The sequence below is a fragment of the Canis lupus genome, chromosome 9 (assembly GCF_048164855.1).
Source record: "Canis lupus baileyi chromosome 9, mCanLup2.hap1, whole genome shotgun sequence".
NCBI classification, from domain to species: Eukaryota; Metazoa; Chordata; class Mammalia; order Carnivora; family Canidae; genus Canis; species Canis lupus.
Genome location: NC_132846.1, coordinates 43,394,268 through 43,418,655, shown reverse-complemented (window position 1 = coordinate 43,418,655; position 24,388 = coordinate 43,394,268). Strand labels below are relative to the sequence as shown.

Genomic DNA, 24,388 nt, shown 5'->3' with positions numbered 1-24,388 from the left:
CTGATGTATTTAGCATCTGATGTCTGGTACACTTAGAGCAATTTATCATTCTTACAATTCTGCTGTGGCTGGCCAATGGTTCTATTCAACTTAATGAGCAAAAAGAAAGTAAACACAGACGTATGTCAGAACTTCACTCATTCATTTGTCTATGATGTGAATCACTTCTTTGCTGAATTGGATAATAGTTTCAAATATTGGAAGAATATTTTCTCATATTTTGTGCTATCATAATATACTGGCTATAGACATGATACATTTTAATCTCCATTATTAACATTTTCTCCATCACTTTCTTAAGTCTAGGCAATTAACAAAACAACAAATCAAGTGCTGATTTGGGTTTGCCAATTTCCAGTGTTAATACTTCCACTATGGCTGATTTCAAGTTGCCAACATGACCTCATTGAACATAGAGTTGGAAGAGATGTGCAGGAGTATACACCATTACATAGTATTTTCAATGCAGATGCAATATAAATGAATATTTCAAGAGTATAGATAATAATAAAATGTAGTGAAAATTATGAAGTAATGAACTTTGGGCATTTTTCAATATAATTTATTTAATTTTAAGTTTATATAATTTAATTTGTAATGATAACCAACTGACACAATTTCTCAAAATGTAATAATTGGACCTTGGGAGCTTATGAAGACTGGCTCTATAGCACACCACTTGCCAAGGACCACATCCTACACATTGTTGCTAATCCCACCAGATTTATACATCAATTTTGAGTTTTCCAAGTTAAAAATCTCTTACAGAAATATGGTAAATCTTGTGTATTGGAGACAAGAGCCATAAAAATAACCGATGGATATTACAATCAGTATTTTTTTTTATAGCCAAGTTTGTAGTTAACAATAGAAAATAGAAACAATAGAAATAGGCTACAAAGCCTTTAGGAAAGCAACTGACAAAAGCACCTTTATATCTTGGGAATAAACATGTAGGCAATAGATATTTGTTTGGGTAAAAAAAGGACATCAAGGTAAAGATAAAGGTATCTGGAGCAATTTTCGTAAATAAAACTGGTCAGAAAGACCTGTTTTCCTAAGGGAACAAAATTAAAAGCAATAACTGCTTATAAATGAATCATAAATATTCTTTCTATAGACAACCACCAAATATAAATACTTTACATATCATATTACATGCCAATACCAACTTTCTAATTTGTAAAAGATAAAAGAGGAAATTATAAGGAAACCCAAAGCTATTTCACTAATCCCTGTAGCCAAAATAAACTGCTCAGGGAATGAGAGAACTTATTCCACGAAATGGTCATTTATGATAACTAACACTTTCAAAGACTCAAAAACAGGTCTGCTCTGCCCTGCTAAGTCTTGGAAAAACTAAAAGTAGTTAGGTTGCTCTCTGTCCCTTGGAAAGTTCGATTAACAAGGTAATGTTAAAAGCGTGAAAATTCAGCTACCTTCCCCTTCACAGAGGACATGCTTATGTGAATGACTTTCCAAAACCAACTCTAATATCCTATGGAATTGTTTCTTTCAAAACTAAGTCTTCAAAGCTGAGGGAAATGTACAGCACACACATTGTTTATCTCTACAAGATGGAGCATATGGAAAAATTTATAACTGTCAAGTGTTATTACACTGCAAAACAAACATGTGCAAGTATACAACAAGGATAAATATAGTGAGATTTGTTTCCAAACTGGAAATGCTGGAAGCACGTGGAAGAGTTTACAAAAATTGCAATGTTTAAGAGATCAGGAGGACAGTGGTGCTAGCCTGCCTTCACAAAAAGATTGTATGCAATAGATTCCACTCTTCCTTCAGAAGGATAACACAAGTCTGGACATGCAGGTTAATTAGAGAAGCAGCCTTTAAAGAAAAGGAAAGAAGAAAACAACTCCTGTCTCGTGTTAAAAATTCCAAATAAACATTATGGAAACTCAAAAAACAGGAGTAAACATTAAAATCATAAATAACCAGTGAGTAATAAATATTCTAAAGAAAATAGAGTTGAAAAATTATCTTAACAAAATACTTATTATAAAGCAAATAACTTAGTTTTCTTAAGAACTTTAATGAATAGCAATACAAATTGTAGAATTAGGTAATTTTAAAATATCAGCCATTTCTGTAATGACTTTCGGTAAAAAAGGAAAAAGGGGGGGAAGACACTAAATGTACATTTTTAAATGGAGAATTTTGCACTTATCTTCCCCAAAATCCTTCTTCAACGTGGTCTAATATTGGAATATACAGTATTTTAAAAATCCTACTTTCACATACAGAGCTTTAATGAGAAAAAAAAATTTCCCCCAAATTTCTCAATATTAGCAGTGCCCTGAAAAACAACAACAAACCCTTCCTAAGTAGAGTATAATGATAAAGAGGTACTCCCAAGGAAGTAAAAAAGTATTCTCTGTCCTAAGCATACATGTACTACTAAGTGCAGAGGCTGAAATAACGCTTGGACATTCTATTTCCTTCAGTCCTCAAGTCATTACTTTAACAGGCAAAGAATAACTAAACAGCAAAACTCTTTGACAGAAGCACATACTTTCCACACACTCTAAGTGTCACAGGCCTGTTTAGAGAAAGGCCAAACAATCTATGGCATCTTAGCCAGAAGGGCCAGAATTAGATGTTTCTGACTAAGGAGGCTATTTCTGCCTTTACCATGGCCTTATTTTGTAACGTTACTGAAGAGATTTATCTGTTCCTCACTTGGCTTTAAAAATAAAGATTGAGCCACATAACCTCTACTTAGCTTCCTAGAATATTGCAGGACAACAATAAATAATGCCCATAAAAGTTTTGATCTCTTCAGGAGGAAAAAGTGAATTCTGACAGAGGCAAGAGAGGTTTTAGAGGTTCCTGAGAGACCAATTCTGGTCAAGGTAGACCACAAGGAACAGATAAACCACCAGTCATTGGAAAATGCCTGTTAACCTTCCTTATTTATTTTCCAGGTAAAAATGGTCTTTGAAACTAAGCCCATAACCTGTCATCTAGATCATATCCAATTTCTACTTCTATTGTATCCACTTATGCCATCACTACAAATTATAACACAAGAGCAGGTAAGAGACAACTAGAGAAAAGAGACTCATGATTGGAAAACCCAAGGAAAATTCAGCATTCTTAATTTCTAGGCCTGGTTTCTCCTGACATTAAAAAAATGAGGAATTAGAAAGTTAGTTTTAAAAAAAGATCTCAGGCCTCTTTATAGTCCCATCTGTTTCTCTCATGAGAAGTCATCGATATGGCTGCCAAGATTTCTTGGTGGGAAAATTATTTTGTAAGATGAAACAATTACACTTAATTGAACCTTAAGTTTCTGGATATATGCCAGAATTTGCATTTAAGTTTTTAAGGACTGGGGTACAATGGTTTCAATTGAATCTTCTCTCTAAAGGCTCTTATGTCTGTAATGCATATAATTTATATATTTTCAACTATTGTATATATTTTCAACTATAATGATGGCAACAGTTAACTTCTTTTTCCCCCTAGAAGTTTGATTCACAATAGCCACACATTTCAAATACCAGATACTTATTAATATACTATATGACAACAGAGTAGCATTTAGAGATTTATAATGTGACATGAAATCATCATGCAGAGTAGAAAAGGAGAAAATAATGGAGTATATGAACAATCTTAGCAAAATTTCTACATCTTGACACAATCTGTGTCTTGTTTCATTGACCACAATTTTAATCCTTGGCGTTTGAAATCTACCATACAACTAATCTTTAATCATTATCATCTTTAGGAAAGAATGGTAGGTCATTTGTAATTTCTAGCTTTAACTAATTTTTTGTTAAGATTTTATTTTTATTTATGAGAGAGAGCAGGGGAAGGAGTAGAGGGAGAGGGACAAGCAGACTCTGAGCTGAGCTGGGAGCCTGATGTGGGTCTTGATCTCATGACCCTGAGATTATGACCTCAGCGGAAACCAAGAGTCAGATGTTTAACTGACTGACCCAGCCAGGTGCGCCAAATTCTGATATTTTGTCTGTTTTACAAAAAGATACCTGAATGTGGTGTTCATAAAAATTTTAGTCTATATCATTAATAAATTGGAATCATGGTAATAATAATAAGGCAATAATACCAAGAGACCTTTGAAGACTGTGAGAAGGCAATAGTAGTAGCAAGAGACCTTTGAAGACAGTGACCACCTTTATATGCTCTACCAGATAGATGAGATCATGAACATAAAATATCACAGTTTTTCTCTCACTTTCAAATTCCTTCAATCGTCCTAAGCATAAGAAAAGGTGGTTTTACTAAAGACTAAACAGCAAGTAAATTGCAGAATAGGGATTTGAGCCCAAGTCTATCTTGCTTCAAATGTCTGTGTTCCTTCCACTGTGCCATGAGCCCTCCACCAGAGGAAGACAAGGCCCTCTCAGTGTCCAGAATATCAGTGGCAGCTCCTGCTCCTGCTGCCAGTACCATTCCTAACACAATCAAGCAAAAGGAAATGGGGGGACAAGGAAGCTGTTCCGATTGCTGTTCCCTACCTAATTCTAGAAACATTTTTCCCATAGAAATAGTTAATTTTTTTAAGTTAAACTGGAATCCACCATCTGAAGTGTTGGGTTTCTAAAAGAGTAAGGAGATAAGTTTCCCTTGCATATTAGTACCCAACAAAGGAAGATTGTTATATTTTCTTATTTACATACCCTGCTCAAGAATATAACTCAGAATCTGCTAGTCTGTGAAAAAGTAATTCTTTGCTTTTTAGAGCTGTACATTAATTTTCCTTGTATTAGTCCACGTTTTCAGAGTATCTGAGTACGAGTATAAAACAAAAACAGTTCATTTTGAATCCTTTAAAACTGATATCCTGCCAACTTTCCTAACAGACACTTAAATTATTTTTTTATAGATAAAGAAAAAAGAAAAAAAAAGTCAGACACTGGAAATAAGAGATAAAAGGATGAAATCCATGAACACACTCCCAAGTAGTTTACTTTTTATGAGAGGAAATGGGTAAATTAAATTAACAAAATCCAAAAGAATCAGAGATCTTTTTGCAAATAGGAAGCAAACCTATCCCCAGCACAGATTTAGGATGTACTTAACCCTGGAAGCCCAGATTCCTTTCAGTCATATCCTCTTCTTGCTTCTGCCTGAAACCCAAGGTGCATGATGGTAAATTTACCTAATCTGAAACATTAGGAATACCTAGCTCTTTGAATGAGCCTCTCAGGTTCTCTGGGTAAACTGCTGGAGAAAAATGTTGAAAAAAAAAATTATACGGCTTACTTTCTCCCGAAAGGACTTTTTTTTTTTTTTTTTTTTGTAACTGTCTAGCATAGGCTTTCCTCTGGGAGACTCTAAAACAACAGATTTACCTTTTTTGCCAAAAGTGGTATTTGGGTCAGCCTAAAAATATGCAGAAGGGACATCCATTATTTAATTAACTCTAGTTGATGATAATTTTGTATTAAATGGAATTATATAAATAAACTGCCTTCCCAATATTCTTGGTATAAACTTAAGAAGGCAAATAATCTTTAAAACAAGTCTAATCTGTTTTGGGTCAAGAAAGAGTTCTGAAAATTATATCTTCCAGTGGTATGAAAGGCTCAGTAATTCTAAGATTAGGAATATTTCCCTGTAAAATTTTTCTAATTATGTTTTTGACCCAAGCAAGATGCACTGAAAAACAAACAAAAGCTCCCCCAAATTATGCTATCAAATAGTCAAAATAGTGGTCATATCAGAAAGGCAAGGAAAACTAATATATACTGATTCATTTGTATATCAGATTTAAAAAAAAAAAAAGACTTCTTTCTTAGGAACAATGCAATCAAACACAATCATTATCAACTACCTTCTACAATGAAGTTTTCGTAAGTAAACTTGATGAAAATGTTTCTTAGCTAGCACGTTATATTCAGCCATAATATGAATGCTTTCCAGAGCATTCGTTTTTCTCTGTCAGGGATGATTCAGCTCCAGTACCTACTTCAGCCCAGTGGTGACTGAAAAGGAGAAGATCATTAATCCATCAACAAGTTCCCCTGAGGAGTCTCCCTGTGTGCAGCTGCCTGTGGGAGGGGTATGAAGGGGCCGAAAAAGTCTAGGCCAAAAAGTCTAGCCCTCTGCCCTCCCAGTGCTTTCTAGTTAGCCTGGAGAACAAGACAACTCACTGGGCTTTTTTATCTTTTAGGATACACTGAATTGAAGACTACATGATTTAAACACAACTCCTAGTTGAAAAAACTTCACAAAATTATCCATGGAAATGTCATCCAAATAAAGTTGGAAGACTGAATGAAAGTTGGCAGAAGTGCTGATGTTAAGTGGCATTTTACACTCAAAAGCATCCAAATGGGGGTGGGGGGAATGCGGTATTTGTAGCACAGAATGAAAACAAACATTAAAAGATTTTAAAATAAGGAAATGTGAAAGGATAGAAAAATAAGAGCATGTGTTGAAAAGCAGTCTTACTATTTCTACATTTACTTATGTTTAAAGAAATATTCAAAGCTAAATACAGGAATACCATATGTAGCTCTAAACCCTAACAAATGTCGTGATATAGGATGGTTTTTCTCCTTCTGTTGTTAATTAACAACATTTAACAAAATTTTACTGAATGTCTACTATAAGTCAGGCACTATACAGGACATGGCTCCCGCCTTCAGGGATCTTGAGAAGAGACAAGGAACTATAACATGGAACAAACACTATGATAATAGGGTAGTATGGGACAGACCACAGGGACACCAAGCCTGCAGGAAGGCCCATTTGAGGAAGTAAAGTTTAGGCTGAAACCAGAAGGCTAAGCAGGAATTAGGCAAAGAGGAATGATGAAAGAAGGAGGGAAACAGTATGTGAAATAGCTCAGAGGCAAGAGGGAGCAAAACAAAATGAAAAGAAATTAAATTAAATTCAATCAGGAGAGGGAAGCCAAGAACAATGGTGTAAGATAAAGCTAACAAGACACAAGTAGATCCTGATCAAGCAGGCTCTGTTCTAAGGACAATAAGAAGTGAGTGGAATGTTTAGAAAGTAAAATAACATCATCAACTTTGCATTTTTTTAGAAGATCATTCCATTTATAGTGTGGATTTGGAATAGTGTGGTGAGGGGTGAATAGTACAAGGCTACTGTCACAATCTTGTGAGAGAGAATAGCTCCTTGGACTGGAATGGTGACATCCTGAAAAAGAGAGAGGCAGGGAGAGAGAGATGTGGAAACGTTTAGGCAATATTTAGGAGGTAGGGTTATCAGAATTCTGCTTGGTACAGAATACAGAGAGAAAGGAAGAAGGAAACAAAGGTTATCTTCCAAGTTTCTGACTTGAACCACTGGAGGATGAAATCGCTGGAAGCAAATCAGGTGTGAAAGGAATGAGATTAGGATTGAGAATAAAATTTAAAATGCTTGAGAAGCTCAGAAACTAAAGTGGGTTCCAAAATGAGTAGAAGGTGAAAAGTTGAGAATGTAATGGAGAAGAGATACAGGGCTAAATGTGTAGTTGAAGTAGAACAGTTTTTAAAAGATGAATTTAATAGACTTAGGAACAAGTAGAAAGGGAGGTCATAATAATACAGACACTTCTTCTGAGTGCTTACTTGGTACCAACCACAGAGTTTAGCATTTTAAAGATATTCTCTCTTTTAATCTTCACAGCAACCCTAAGACATGGGTATTATTATTCCCAACTGACACACAAGGAAACCAAGACTGAGAGATATTATATAATTTGCCCAAGATTTCATAACAACAGATCTCAAATTAGAATCCAAGTATGTCTGATTACAAAGCCCATGTTCATCATCACATACAGAATTTGGGAGAGAGATGGAATTCTAGAGAAATCAAGATTCCTCTAAGGGGGAAAAGAACTGAATCCAGACTTTAGGGAATGAAGGAAAACCTTTTTTCCTAACAGAAGGAACAGAGGAAAATAACTACATGAGAAGGTTTATACCTTAGATAGCAGATGAGAAGGGAGTTTTCCAGACTCGGAAGTAGTCATTTGCTGAGTATCAAGACAGAATTAGTAAGATGTTAGAGAAGAGTAGAAAATAACTGAAATTGTCATTCATTCACTGAACAAAATTTTTTGAGTACCCACCTTATATTCTAGGCACTGGGGTTACAATAGTAAGAAAAAGAAAGATAAAGTTTGGGATCCCTGGGTGGCGCAGCGGTTTAGCGCCTGCCTTCAGCCTGGCGAGACCCGGGATCGAATCCCACGTTGGGCTCCCGGGGCATGGAGCCTGCTTCTCCCTCTGCCTGTGTCTCTGCCTCTCTCTCTCTCTCTCTGTGTGACTATCATAAATAAATAAAAATTAAAAAAAAAAAAAGAAATACTTTAAAAAAAAAGAAAGATAAAGTTTTCTGTTCATGTGATCTTTACATTCTTGTAGTGGAACACATCAAAGAAACAAGTAAATAAATATGGTAATTTTACACTGTAATATTGTAATGGAGAAAATGAAGCAGGGTAATGAAACAGAGTGTTTAGGGAGAGCTGCTTACATCAGGTGCTCAGGGGAAGATCTGTGTGAGGCAGTGGACACAAGCTGGGACCAGAAGAAGAAACCCCAAGCAAAGCACATTGTCCTGGCAAACAGAGAGAGTTATTTAGGGAATAAAATTGGATCACTTCATAATGCTGAAAGAACAAGTGAGGGAGGTGCCAATGTATTTACAGTGACCTTAATCTGCCTCACTCTATGTTTTTCTCCAAATTAATCCAGCAGTTCAGGAGAAATTGCAGAAAAAGCTCCAGAGTCAAATCTGGGAATTTACCAGACAGATATAACTGACAATGGGGCATAGGAGTTTAGTAAGTTAAAAAGGGAAAAGTTAGATTTAAGGTTCATGGAACCTAAACTAAAGAGAAAGGATAGTGAGGAACTTGTCCCATATAATCGCAAGTCCCATGAAGCTGAAAATTTGGTGATAAGCTGGAAAGAAAGAAATTATGGCCAGAGAGGAAAACATCTGAATTTCAGAAAAGAGGTATGAAGTGGATAGGAAAGTGGCATGGGGAAAAAAGGTATCAAAAGAAATGGTTTTTAAAGAAATGGAGAGAAAGGGGTATTGGAAGAAGAATAATGGGATGAATGGAGTACCCATACAAGACAAAGAGTGAAGTGGAGGCGGGTGGGGAAGGAGAACAATGACAGCTAAACCAACTGTTATTTCTTTTCTGTGCTAAGTAGCAAAAGCATCCTCAACAAGGCAGAGTATTTTACAGCAGATGAAGAAATAAATGGTGGCCTACAAGTTGTAGGGGGGATTTAAAAGAACAATGGCCCTGCAACAGTGGAGGTGTGGGAAAATGTGAGCATCCTCTCAGAAGAACTGTAGCACCTCAGGGGAGAGCAGGACCTGGAGTCAAGAGACCTTCCTAAAAGAGGTTTACCCTATGCTGAAATTTCAGACATGCCTGCCATCATTGGCATCTGATCCTTGTGTGAAGGAACCATTTCTCAGGGTGTGATGCTCTCCATCCACAATTCTCTTTTGCCCTTATTCCTCTAATATGACATTAACATAGTAAGGAAGAAATCCAAGAGAATCACTAGTCTGGAATAAACATCCTTTTAGACAAATTTAAAAAAATTGTACTTTGGAAAAAAAAAGAAAAGAAAACCCCAAAGCTGCCATGTTGACATCAGAACAGTAAAGCAGTTTATTTAGAGAGTCATTTGAACAAGGCAGACACAGTTTAAGGACCCAGGGGGGTTTTCAGTTTCCACCATCTGGTTATTTCCCCAAGTCCTCTGCCATGCATCACAAAGCTCTCTGTGAATCCACTTAAAAAGGAAAGAGCTAACATTCCTCTTTATTTGCTTTAACACTGCCCTCAATAAAAAGTGGTACATCCAAAGGATAAAGTAAATATTCAGCCACAAAAATCACATTGGAAAAATATATTTCTTTATGTGGAAAGGTGTTCTCTTTTTATTGTTAAGTATTAAAAGCAGGTTATAAATTAAGATGTTGAGTATGATCTCATTTTTGCAAATCATAAATATTTTTATGGTGATAAAATAAACATAACATAAAATTTACCATTTAACCAAAATATACATAACAAAATTAACCATTTTAACCATTTTTAAGTATACAGTTCAGTGGCATTTAATGCATTTACACTGTTGTGCAATTATCACCACCATCCCTCTCCAGAAATTTTTCATCTTCTCAACTTTCAACTCCGTGCCCATTAAACAAAAACAATGAATTTTTACATAGGAACATAGAAAAAGTCTGAACAAATGTATACCAAAAATGTTAATGGTGGACAATGCAATTTTAGGTGGCTTTTTTCTTCTATCTTTTAGTCCTCCCTATTTTCTGATTTTTTTTTTCCTAAAGGAACAGCATTTCTAGTATAATTTTTTAAAGTAAATTGATTTCTTTAAAAGACATTGATAGTTCAAAAGAAAAGGAAAACAAAATTAGGGGCCATGCTCATCACATTTTTTAGATATGAACTAGTTACTAAAATATATTCTATGAGTGATATAGAGCAACTCGGTTTTCTATGTATTTTTTAGAATGGAAATAAAAGCCAATTATCAATTGCCTAATACTGCAATACTTGAAAATAAAAATGATAACTGCATCATAGACAGCTTATTGTCCCCCATTGCCCATTTCCCCTCTTCTTCCTAATAAGAGTCTCAGTTCTTAGCAGGGCACATTGGTGCCCAACCAAAAGAGAATTATTTCCTGGTTGTCCCTCTTGTAGTTGTGACCACATGACTAAATTTTAGCTAAAGAGGAAGTGCTATGTGCCACTTCCCAAAAGGAGCACCCTCTTCTTGTTCTTCTCTCCTTACTAGCTGTGTACTGACTCAACAGCTCAAGCTCTGGCAGCTATCTTGGACCATGAGGCCACACTAGGGATGAGGAAGCCATAAAACAGACATCTTTTTGTTATATGCAGTCCACCTAATCTCCAACTGAAATAATTACCTTCTAAATTGTTTTTCTTCCAACATATCTTACATTCAGTCCTATACCTTTGTCAATCATAATTATTAAAAAAAAATACTGGTAATACAAAGATGACCAATTCTTAACCTTCTTCCTACTTGAATTCTATATAGAATCTGCCACTAGTGAACTAGGCCAACTTTCTGAAACTCTTTTCTTCACTGAAATAACACCTTGTAGATTTTGCTTCCATCTCTGTATTTGTTCCTTTTCAGATTCCCTACAAGGCTCCTTTACAATCTGGTGGTCAGTTTCTCTAAACTGTTTGGACTATGATTAATTTTTTTGTATGTATTTAATCTCTGTTTCGGTGATCAAAATTTCTCTGAAGCAGTATGCTATGGAAGGACTTAATTGTGTCCCTTTAAAATTTATGTGTTGAAGTCCTAAACCTCAATGTGATGGTATCTGGAGATGGGGCCTTTGAGAGGTAATTAGATTTAGTGGTCATCAGGGTGGGGCCCTCATGATGAAATTAGTGCTTATATGAGAAGAAACACCAAAGAACTTGTTGCTATTTCTCTTTCTCTCCCCGCAACCATGTGAGGACACAATGAAAAGGCAGCCATATGCAAGCCAGGAAAAAGAAATAAGTTGACTGGCACTTAATCTTGGACTTCCAAGCCTCTAAAACTGTGAGAAAATAAATTTTTGTTGTTTAAGCACCCAGTCCTTGGTATTTAATTATAGCAGCCCGGGCAAATGAATATACAGTTATTCCCTCAATTATTACTGAAAGCTTAATAACTAATTACTTATTGAATGCTTACTATATGCCAAGAACATTAGATATTTTATCTCGAACCCTCTCAGTTACCCTGAAAGCTAGAGATTATTATATTCATTTCAGAAATAGGAGGCCTGAAGCCTGAAGAACAATTACCCAAGTTCCTATAGCTGGTAAGTGGAAGAGTCAGACTTTGAATCCAGGTTTACATACTCTAAAGATCACTAACCTTATACCCCATGGCACACACAAGTTTCTGACTCAAGGTGTTTATGGTATTTTAGAGAAGCGACCCAGACAAATAAAAAGCTGAATAATTCAAAAGGCTAATAATAGTAATGACAAAAACAGAGAAATAATAAGAAACACTAGGGTTCCTAGGAGGGAGAGATCACTGAGCTTAAGAGATCATGAAATGCTTCGATTTCTCCCCCATATAAAGAGTTATTGTTAAACCAAATCCTTGTTGAAGCCCATCCAAACCAAGTAAATAAAGTGATGAGACATTTCAACCTTGGAATAAAGGTAAAACTTTAATAGAATGTGCTTTGACATTTAAATTAGTATCTTTAAAAAGGCACTAAAAAAAGCACTTTCCTTCTACAAGATAATTTATTTCATATCTTAATCTTTACATGAAAAAAATTACAAAGAACCTTAGCTTTTGTAAATTGTCTACTAAATTAACCAGTTATTACTAAACTAAAAAGGGTCAGGAAAAGTAAAAGTTAAAAGTTAAAAGTATTTTCTGGAAGGTCATGAAATTCTATTGCTAGCTTGTTTTTTTTTTTTTTTTAAGATTTTATTTATTTATTCATGAGAGACAAACACAGAGAGAGAGGCAGACACATAGGCAAAGGGAGAAGCAGGCTCCATGCAGGAAGCCCAATGTGGGGCTCAACCACTGAGCCACCCAGGCATCCCATTGCCAGTTTGTTTTTGAAGATACAGGTTATCTCCTACTTTTCAGAAGTTCACATTATTACACCACTTAAGTTTTTCAAAAGAGCTTCATTATACCTATTTTCCCTAAATGAAAAAAAATCTGAAAAGGATTTTCACTTTTAAGAAAAAAAGACAAAAGGCGAAAATAGCAGTTAGCGTTTGTTTTAGAGACAGCCACCCTCAAACAGCAAGAGCCATCAGTCCAGCTCCTTCCCCGGGAACCACACTCAGCAGCATCTCAGCATCAAGCCTCCAGAGCTTTGAACTGTGTCTGTTAAACATCTGTGCTTTATCTCAATTTATTTTGTGTATCCGTTAGCAAGATGTGTCCTAAGGTATCAGAAAAGCCTACGAGAGGTTTATTAGGGGGTCTGGGAATCCTCAAAATTTTTTCCATACGAATTAATGGTTATTGCTTCTTCCCTTATGTCTTTTCTGCCTCCAAATGTTTTCATAGGAATGCTCTACTTTTGGATAGTGGGGAAAACTTGTACTTTTAAAATGTCTGAGAAATACCTTTATTAAAGTAAGAAGAGCTATAAATGGTCAAATAAAATGTTAACAACTCATAGGATGGGCAGGAATATGGGACACACAGGACCTAGACTCAATTTTGGAACAATATATCTTCAATTTTCCTAGTGATAGTGATAGCTAGCTAGCTACTTCAACTACTAAGTGGTTTTTAAATAGATCTATCAATTAAATAGATAATTCTGGAGTTAAAAAAAAATTTAATGTGGGATACTTTTATAAAAACCCAAAATCTCCCATGGAAATCTATGATAGTCTGCACATAAAATCTAGGAGGAAAAAAAAACAAATCCAGTATTGATCTATAAGAAGCAAATTCAATTTCTATGTTCTATTAGTTGTGAAAAGAAAATAAAATTTCTCAAACAAAAATGATCTATTTGGAAAATGCATTTTAATTCAACAAAAAACTAGAGCTATTAATTAGAATTTGGTATTATAACAAAAAATGATATTATATTTTCGTTATAAATATAAAATATGATCCTGATGGGAGATTTGAAAAATGAAGACAAGGATAAAGACCACAGCATGTCCTTACAATCTCCAAACACTACATTTCCTTCTACTTAGCATATTTTTATACTTCTTAAAAATTTTGATCATTCAATGTAAACAGCGTATTTTTTTGTTTGCTTTTTTGTTCACTTAAACATATGGTATCTTCCCATGCAGTTATAAAATCTTCAGATTAATTCTTAACTATACTTTAAACAACTAAGTTACTTTCTGTTACATTAATAATCTCCTACTGAACATAGTTCTACATTTTCCAATTCACAGATAATTTCCTTAGCACAGAATCTAGTGGTGAAATTACTAGTCAGTCATACAATCACTAAATAGCAGGACCTGGGCAAAGAGACATGGTAGAGTCAGCTTGTACTGGTTCATGAGTGCTGCTTGTTAAATTTTCAGAAATTTTCTAAGCTACTTGTTAAATACATCTAGCATTAAAAATTAAATGTTATAAATGTACAATTAAACAGATTTTATTAACACAAAGGTAATGGGTGCTCAAAACTCACCATTTATTAATTCTGTTACTGCAGTTTACCATTATCTTTGCTGGAAGTTATTTATACCTACTGTATCTATATAGTGAGATTACTACCATATATAATGCTGTCCCACTGTGCATCTCTTCCTACTGCCACAGTCAGTGATGGCATGCTGGTAGCATGAATTTGGCCATAGTGGGAGTACAGATGAGGGTCTTTTACTCCCCTAAAGAATCTAGAGAATTAACCTGATTATTCAGATGGTGAGTTATCAATGTATCTTGTTTACTTCACCCTGAAACTGCCTATTTTTCTACCTATCTATGCCTTTAAAGAACCCTCAAAAAGATGGAAGCAGACACTGACATCTGAGCATGTTAATGTTTTCCTACTTGAGCCATTCAGTAAATGTTTATAAAGTATTTCTGAAGAGTACTATGTTGAGTGGCTGTTAGTGACACAGGAATGTTTAAGTCTTCAAGTAAAGAAGATAAGATCTGCACAATAATGATTTAACAAGATGAAAAATGATAAATACTATAAAATAAAATGATACAGGGATGCAAAGAAAGGAGAGATTATGTCCTTGCTGAAGAATTTTAAAAGGTCCACTAAAGATATAACATTTTCAGGCAAATAAATAATGGCAGAGAAAAGTGAAATGGCTTTTTAAGGCTATCAAAACCTCCATCCTCTTCCTTTCATAGCACTTTTACATACCTGCTTTATATTACTCCCCCATCCTATATTGCAATGACTATTACTGTTTATACCTCTGGCCCACTACACTATTCATACCTTCCAGAGCAGAGCTTTACTTTTATATCCCCATCATAACAAATGTTCAATAAATGTGTCTTTTGTGAATGAGGACCTTGCCACTCTCCATCAAAAATTCGGGGTCTATTTTTCTCCTCCTAAACTTGGATGGACTTGTGACTGTTCTGACCAACAGAGCAAGATAGAAATGTTGTTCTGTGATTTTCAAGGCTATCTCATAGAAAGGATACAGCTTCTGCCTCGCTCTCTCTTTTCAGAATGCATGCTCTGGGGAACCCCAACAGCCCACTTAAAGAAGCCAAAACTTCCATTTGGAGAGATCACAAAGGAGAGATACATGTGGAGAGGAACTAGAGTCTTCCTAGCCAACAGTACGCAACAACTGCCAGACATATGAATGAATGAGCCTCTGGGTGATTCCAGTTCCCAGCCTCTGGGTTTTCCAGCTTCAGACATTGTAGAACAAAGAGAAGCCATCCCTGCTGTGTCCTGTCCAGATTCCTGATACATGGAATCTGTGAGCATAATAATGGATTGTTCTATGTCACTAAATTTGGAGTAATTTGTTACACAACATTGGGAATAGGAACAATACAACTGCCACACTTACAATTTGCATTTAAACTAAAATCAAAAAGATTTTAAAGTGGCTTACAAATTAAATATAATGCAAATAGGGCACAGATAAAACAGACATAGAAAATCATAAAACAAAGTAGAAACAAATGTCAGGCAAACAACATATTATTATAACAACAATAGCTAATAGCTAATGCTTCCATGCATAAGGCACTGCAAAGAGCATTGATTTAACCCTCATAAAGGACTATAGGGATAGTGGTGTTACCTCTATTTTATATATCACACACACAAATCAGAAATAAAATACCTTAAGACTAAAACCATGAAAAACTTTTTTTTTCTATCTTGCTTTGTTGATTCAGATGGCACTTTTAGGATTCTTGTAATGGGTGATCATCATAATGATTGCTAATATAGACCAGGGGTTGGCCAACATTTTCTTAAAGAGCCAGATAGCAAACATTTTAGTCTTTGAAGGCTATATATAGTCTTTGTTGCATATTCTTCTCTGTTTTCTATTTGTTTGCTTGCTTGTTACAACCCTTAAAAAATGTAAAACTGTTCTTAGCTGGTAGGCAGTACAAAAACATGTTGTGGGCGGGACCGTGGGTCATAATCTGCCCAAGAGACCACTATAGGGAAATGCTGAATACTATAAGTCTAATAAGCCTACTTTTATTATAATAGTATAATAGCATCTATAGTTATACTAAATTAAGAAAGCATCGTTTCTGGCTTAGCCTTTTATTACCCACTAAAACCACAAGCCTCCCTGAACTGTTGGTAAGTGAAAATGTAGACCCAAACATCCATAATATCCATTACAATAAATATCTATTCATAATTGACATTCACCTACTTTGTAAAGGTCTGGAAGACTGTCTGAAAGAAATTATCTCTCCAGGGTCTAACTACTTCTCTAGGCATATACATAGATATCTCTATGTTTGTTTATTGAGATTCATGACATCCCAATGTGACTGATAAAACACTGAACACTTCTAACCTTTAGTGTTGCTCCTTTGCAAGAAAATATTTATTATTCTTGGCAGGAAATTATGGAAACTGGTAAGAAATAGCCAGACTACCTTCATATGTAAGTGAACTGGAATTTTTAGGGAACAGTTCTGCCTAGTAAATTTGTCTACACACTGCTTAATCAACTAAATTTACAGCTGTTAACAGGTTGTGCCTCTGTATTCCTGAACATATAAATAAACTTCTTAATCAGAACAAAAACAAGTTTGGAGTCCAGTTGTTTAAACTGGAATTGGTACAGCCAGTACCCATCTGTGGTTAAAGTGACTCTCAAAGAGAATCACAATCTTCATAGACAGCTTATTTTTCAGTTTCCTCAAACTACAAAGATGCTGTTTGGCAAACACTTCCGTGATCATCTAAAACTGAAATGACATGATCTCATTTAAAACATGATGCCCAATCTAATGCCAAATCAAACACACAAGTTTTCAAATTGAAGTTCCAAATTAGGAAGAAGCTAATTACTTATATTCAATTGGAAGAGGAAAGATTTTTGAAGTCTATAAATCAGAAGGCCCTTAGATATTGGAATTTTGAAATTGCAAGTACTAGAATAAGGAAATGAACTCAAGTATAAAAAATTTACTCGTTTTGCTTAGAAATGCAAAAGCAAATAAAGTTTAAGTAAGTAATAATAAGAATGTTTATAAACAGCCCTCTTTAGAGACTAAGAATAGATATGAATTGATTACTAGTAGCTAATGTGTTAGCCATGTCATGATAATAGAAATGAGTTGCCTTGCTGAATTAATTCGTTAAAATAGTCATCGAGAAAAGTAACCGGTCCAATCACTAAAAAGGCACAGCTGGCCAATTTACTTCCTCCATTTTTTAAAATCTCCGAACAATCAGAAGTATTATTGCAAGGCATCTGAAATTTTTATTATTGTGTATGATTCTCCACATTTCTTTCCTCCAAAAGATTATCCAAAAGACAAAGAAATAAAAATATTTCCGATAAGTACAGAATAGAGCAGCTAGCCTTACAGAAAAATCTATCACTGTAAAAACAGCACTTTTCAACCTATATTACTATATAATTGACAAACTCTATTTATTATAAGCTGAGCTTAAACAATACCATACTCCATATGAAATCTAAATTTTATGATACTCTAATGCCATAATACCTGCCAAATTCTCCTTTCCTCAAATTATTCCAGCATGTCTTCAACCTAAGTGTCCTGAGTGTCCACAGTAAAAGCTGATCAGAAGAAACAGCTCACATATATATATTTTCTAAATACTGGGAAGGGATCTAATAAGACTTAAAATAATGACATTTAAGCAAGAGTATCTATTTATAAACATCTGAATTCTTCTAATACAGGAAAGATTTTCATACTGACAAAACAGAGCCTATTACTCTAAAACTTAAAAATTTGTAGTAGAAAGACAGGAAAAGATTTGGGCTGAAAAAATAAAATGAATAAATGATACAGGACACCAAACAATCAGCTTCTCCAATGAGCTATATGTCTAATGACCCAAGGTTTCAATGATTTTTTTCTTTTCTGAACTTCTATATCATCTATGGACTAATCAATCACATGGTCAAGCAGTTGATTATATATTTCTATTGTTTTCAAGTGATTTCTTATATTACTGTATGCCTTTAATTTTTTTTTGACTCTTGTAGCCAGCTAAATACATCAATAAGCAATTCTTACAAAATCACTCGCTTCCTTGAAACTCTCCTTAGTGTTGTGGAAAGGTATGCTTCAGTTTAGATATAAAAAGCTTTGAGGGCAGCCCTGGTGGCGCAGCGGTTTAGCACCCCCTGCAGCCCGGGGTGTGATCCTGGAGACCCAGGATCGAGTCCCACATCGGGCTTCCTGCATGGAGCCTGCTTCTCCCTCTGCCTGTGTCTCTGCCTCTCTCTTCGCTCTCTCTGAATGAATAAATAAATAAATCTTTAAAAAAATAAAAAGCTTTGAAAACCATTTAATTTAAAGGATTCGTGCTTAATTCAGTAGATGATGGCAAGCCACTGAAAAAGAGTGAAATGGTAATAGGAGTATTTGAAGAGAGTTATCAGATATTTTACGTAGGTTGAATTAGAGGACTGAAGGAAAAACAAAACAAAATTTAAAAACTATTCAATTGTCCACAAATAGATGGGCAGTGCCTGAACTAGAGTGGTAGGAGGGGAAGTAGAATATGCATAAAAATAAATCAATATATTGAGGGAGCCTGAAAAATAGTCACAAAGTGGTAATTTATTAAGTATAAGAATTAGACTGAGGGGCATCTAGGTGGCTCAGTAGTTGAATGTCTGCCTTTGGCTCAGGTCGTGAACCCAAGGTTCTGGGATTGAGTTCCACATCAGGTTCCCCACAGGGAGCCTGCCTCTCCCTCTGCCTATGTCTCTGCCTCTCTCTATTATGAATAAATAAATAAAATCTTAAAAAAAAAAAAAAGAATTAGACTGAATGGTCAAAGATGGTTAGTTTCAGTTCAGCAAACATTTTTGGAAATCCTACTTTGTGTGAGGCACTCAAAAATATGAAAATAAATCAGCTCTCAAGATACTTAAAATGCACTAAGGCAGATAGACAATATCCTAAAAAATAATGAGGTTTGACCATAATGCATATTATAACATAGGTGGAAACAACATGTTACCATAGTCCAGGAGATGACACAATCAATCCTGAGTAGAATTGGGAAGACTAAAGTTTTACGTTTGAGAGACTTTTAGAATAATGGTATTCTTGTCAAATAATGTATATTCTTTCTTCAAAATGTACCTTAATTCACCTCCCTTAAATCTCTTTCTACTAACAAAATCCAAGCACAGGTCATAAGTAGAGCAAATCAAGTTAATTAACAAAGTGTTAGCCAACTGTTTTTATCATGCTACTACTCTCTTACCACTTTAAGGGAGAGGAAAGGGCTTTGGTGACTTCCAGTGAATTTGAGGATCAACCTATTGCTCCCAAAAAGGTCACTTCTCTAATCCTCTCATCCTACTTTTCATCTGAGTTCTTCTCATTTTAGTCAGAAGACTTTTACATTTCTTTTTATCTTTGTTAAAGAGACATAACCTTATTGTAAAGGTAATGTGAAGGGCCTGCGACTTATGAGTCAGAAAATATGAGACTAGGGACACCTGGGTGGCTCAGCAGTTGAGTGTCTACCTTCGGCTCAGGGCGTGATCCTGGAGTCCCGGGATCGAGTCCCACATCGGGCTCCCTGCATGGAGCTGCTTCTCCCTCTGCCTATGTCTCTGCCTCTCTCTCTGTGTCTCTCATGAATAAATAAATAAAATCATTAAAAAAAAATATGAGACTGCACACGGGCTCTGCCACCTCTTGGTTGTGAGATATTGGGCAAATCAGTCTGTGCTCTTATTTCTGTATCTGAAGAAATAAAGCCAACCTTGTGGAGATATTTTGAGGATATATGTTAAATTTTTATAAAGTGAGAAGTCAGGATACAAACTATAAATATGAAGATGACTACAGATGCATATCAGCTAAAGTCAATTCTTTACCTAATAAGTGACCGTCTACATAGTTCAGGGCCTAGATCAAGGATTGGCCATCCCAAGTTTCTGAGTCCATTTGTTTTGGCATGCCAGACTAATTGGGGTGGTTTTTAATCTATATCTTTGGTATGATTTCCCAAGACTCCTGAAGCCTTTGGCTTTGTATCCCTATCCAAGCCAAATAAACTGAGGTTTTCATCTATAAAGAAAAAGAAAACCCCAACTGGCCTTTTTAAAAACATAATTAGATTAGAATTTCCAATAACTGTTCCCACTCTGTTTTTTAAAGCATTTGTAGTTTGGGAAACATTAAACTCTTTTATTCACTATTCTCCTCTTCTATAGAAATGTTTTGCTAGAGTTCCCTAGCTAGTCATGTGTTAACTGTCTACAATAATGTTGTCCAACAGCATTTTCTGCAAGGCTGCTTATGTTCCATATCAGTGCTGTCCAATATGGTAGCCATTGACCACTTCTGGCTCTTGAGCACCTATAATGCAGCTAGTGCATCTAAAGAACTAATTTTTTACTGTAATCTTAATTGAAATGGTCACAGGTGTCTACTAGCTACTGCTTTGAATGGCTCAGGTCTATTCCATGTGTACCAGAGACCAACTCATTAAGACTTATAAAATCTACTGACAAGATTTTATGTCAGCTAGAGTATCCATACCACCTCCATTACAAAAATGTTGCTGATGCTCTCTAGAGTTGGGAACTAGCTCCCACAAGTGCACCTGTACAACTATGATTCACTTATTGGTCATAGTGTTCCCTCTGCTTCAAATGCCCTTCCCCTGTGTGCCAAGCAAACTCCTATTTATTTTTCAAGGTCAATTCAAATATCACCCTGCCCATCGGCCAGCTTTGATTTTTTTTTTTTTTAAAGCAACATAGTAGAGTGAAAAGAGCTATAGTTAAGAAACAAGGCAGATTAAAGTCTGAGTCCTGGAGATAGTCCTAACTAGCCAGAATTTACTAAATCTTGAACAAATCTTGAGCCTCAATGTTCTCATTTACAAAATAATAATAAAAATATCAATTTTGTAAATTTGTTGTAAGATTAAAAATTCTAAGCAACATCATATTATGTCTAAAATTTATTGTGTCTACTTGTATCAGTCATTGTGGAAGCACAACACCACTTAAATTTGTTCATCTCATTTTCACAGCAACCTAAAAAGTAATATTCCTTTACCTACTCATCCATATATTCATCAGTTTCATTCAATTTTTCATTCAACAAACAGTTGAGAGCCTAATGTGCCTCGTGATAAACTAAGGATAAGGCACCTGGGTGGCTCAGCAGTTGATCATCTGCCTTCCACTCAGGGCATGATCCTGGGATCCGGGATTCAGTCCGGCATTGGGCTCCCTGTGGGGAGCCTGCTTCTCCCTCTGCCTGTGTCTTTGTCTCTGTCTGTCTGTCTGTCTTTCTCTGTGTCTCTCATGAATAAGTAAATAAATCTTTTTTTTTTTTTTTTAAGAAACTTAAAGATACAAGAGTGAACGAACCCTGACAGATTTTAGAATCTAGTGAAAAAAGATAGGTAGTAAGCAAGACAACAGATGTAGAATATAGTATCAGTACTGTTAAGTGTTAGAGAGAAAAATAAAGCAGGATAAAATAGAGAAAAATGAAGGATGCTATTTCGTAGAAGAGGTTGTCCAGCAAGGCATCTCTACTGAGATGAAAATTGAACAGTGAACTAAGTAATGCATGAGGATGAGTTATATACAGATATATGGAAGAATTCTCCCAGGAAAAGGAATACATTGGGAATGACTATGTAACAGACCCTATGCTAGATGTTAGATGTATATGAGTAAACCAGACAAAGTGACTGTCCTCCAGGATTTTGCACTACTGTGAATAAATGAACAAAACCATGAATTCTCAAGAGTAAAAAGTTTAATGAAGAAAAGGAGAAAATATAAGGAAATAGAGAACAATGGAAGAAAGTATTATTATTATTATTATTATTATTATTATTATTTAAAGATTGTATTTATTTATTCATGAGAGACACACAAAGAGAGAGGCAGAGACACAGGCGGAGGGAGAAGCAGGCTCCACACAGGGAGCCCGATGTGGGTGGGACTCGATCCCGACTCCAGGATCGCCCTGGGCTGAAGGCGGAGCTAAACCGCTGAGCCACCCGGGCTGCCCGGAAGAAAATATTATTTCTATTTCACAGATGAGAATACTGAGAGGTTAAAAAATAATAATAATAAATTAGAGAGTAGGTCATTCTTTTAATTATTATGCCATTTTCTCCAACCCCCACCCCCACTCTAGATATAACATAAGAACTCCATTATAATTAAAGATACCATGATCCTAAGAACAGGAAGATGGTTCTGTTTATTACAGAAATCCCATTTAAAAATTCAAAACAAGAAACAATATATAACATTTAAAGAAAAAAGTGATAGGTTTTGGAAGAGAGTTGGAGTGAGACAGAGCTACATAAATGGCCCTAATGCTTATTACTGCAATACTGAACTACTTATATAAGTTTGGTCAAAGGTAGAATGGAAGACTAATAAAACGGGGAGGAATAATAAAGTTATCATTACACAGATGTTAACCCAACTGGTGACAAGTTAGCAATACATATTAGGACATACTGACATTAGTTGCCAAAGTATTTTATTCATTGTAAATCCTTAGGATTTAAAATATTTCAAGTTTCAAAGCTGCTTCCTATCACTTAGCAAACTAGTTCACAACTGTCAGCGCTCATAAACTAAAGAAAATCCTAGGGCCATATGGAAAAAATTCTCAACAAGCCATAATAATCTATTTAATCTGTGTCAAAACATCTTTTTTTGTAAATACTGTACTTTTCTGTAATTAAAAAGCAACACATATTTATTTGTGAAAATCTAGAAAATTCAGAACTTTACAAAGGAGAATATATCAACTTTAATACATCACCCAAAGATAGTCAGTCAGTATGAGGTATTTCTTTTTCTATATCCATATCTGTGTGCATGTTTGATGGTTGTTGTGTGAATGATAGTTGTTTTTTATCCAGCTGTTACCATACTTTTTATATAGCTTTGTATCTTGCAATTTTTCACTTAACATTAACATTATATGAAGAACTTGTCCATATTTTAAAATATGAATTTTAATAATTTTAATAATGGTAAAATATTCTACTGTATGCAATTAACTATCTCTGTACTGTTGATTCCAAATTTATGCCACTAAACATGCTGAGATGAATATAATCATACTTAATCCATATTAAAAGCAACAATTATTTTCTCAAGATGAATTCCAAGAAGTAAAACTAGTGGTTTAAATTATATAAATATATCAAATTTTATAAGTGCTATCAAATGTAATACCAGTTTACATATCCACTATTGAGTTATCAGAGAGTTTCACTCCATACTCACCCATAAAAAGCATCACATTTTACTAAAATATGCAAGGCAAAAAAACCCTGACATGTCAGGATTTTAATTTGTGTTATTTCATTAATGAAGCTAAATGAAGCTAAATAGTTTTCTTTTCTGTATTAGCCACTTGTACCTCTGTGTATTTTTTTTTTTTTTACCTCTGTGAATTTTTATTTGAATATGTCATTTGGCCATTTTTCTATTACATGTTACCATTTTTCCCTTCTCACTGATTTAAAAGAATATTTCATAGAAAGATATTTGCCCTTTACCAATATATATTTAGGAACACTTCCACCTCTTTACTTCTGGCAAATATAGAGACAGAAAGTAGATTCATGGTTGCCAAGGGCCAAGGGAAGGCAAGAGACTGCTAATAGGTACTGTGTTTTGTTTAGAGATGATGAAAATGTTCTGGAATTAGATAGTGTTAATGGTTGCACAACTCTAAATGTACTGAAAAAACACTGAATTGAACCCCTTATAATGGTGAATTTTATTACATATAAATTATATCTCATTTGTAAAAAGATTTTAAAAATTAAAAACAGAACAAACATAAAAGTTAATACTGTACCAGCCCTGGGGTTTATGAGACCAGAAATTCCACTTTATGTATTTATCATCATTGTAGCCATGCTTGCTACAGCAAAAGACTGAAAATGATTTAAATCCCCATTAATTGGGGACTGGGTAAATAAATTATCATACAACATTATTAGATACTATTAAGTTAATTTTTTAAATTAGAAGCTCTCTCTATACGTTAAAAAGCAAGGATTTCCTAGAAATATTGTTAAGTGAGGAAAATAAGTTTCTTTAAAAAAAGAAAAAGTGGTGGGGGAGAGTGAAAGGGAGAAACAGACTCCCTGCTAGCAGAGCAGAGAGCCCAGGTCGGGTGCTGGA

General features: G+C 35.0%; 1 protein-coding gene across 13 annotated transcripts in view; it reads right to left on the bottom strand.

Moving 5' to 3' along the window:
- The window catches only part of RAD51B (RAD51 paralog B), a 696,371-nt gene that overhangs the window by 522,462 nt on the left and 149,521 nt on the right, over nucleotides 1-24,388 (bottom strand). The window lies entirely within an intron of this gene.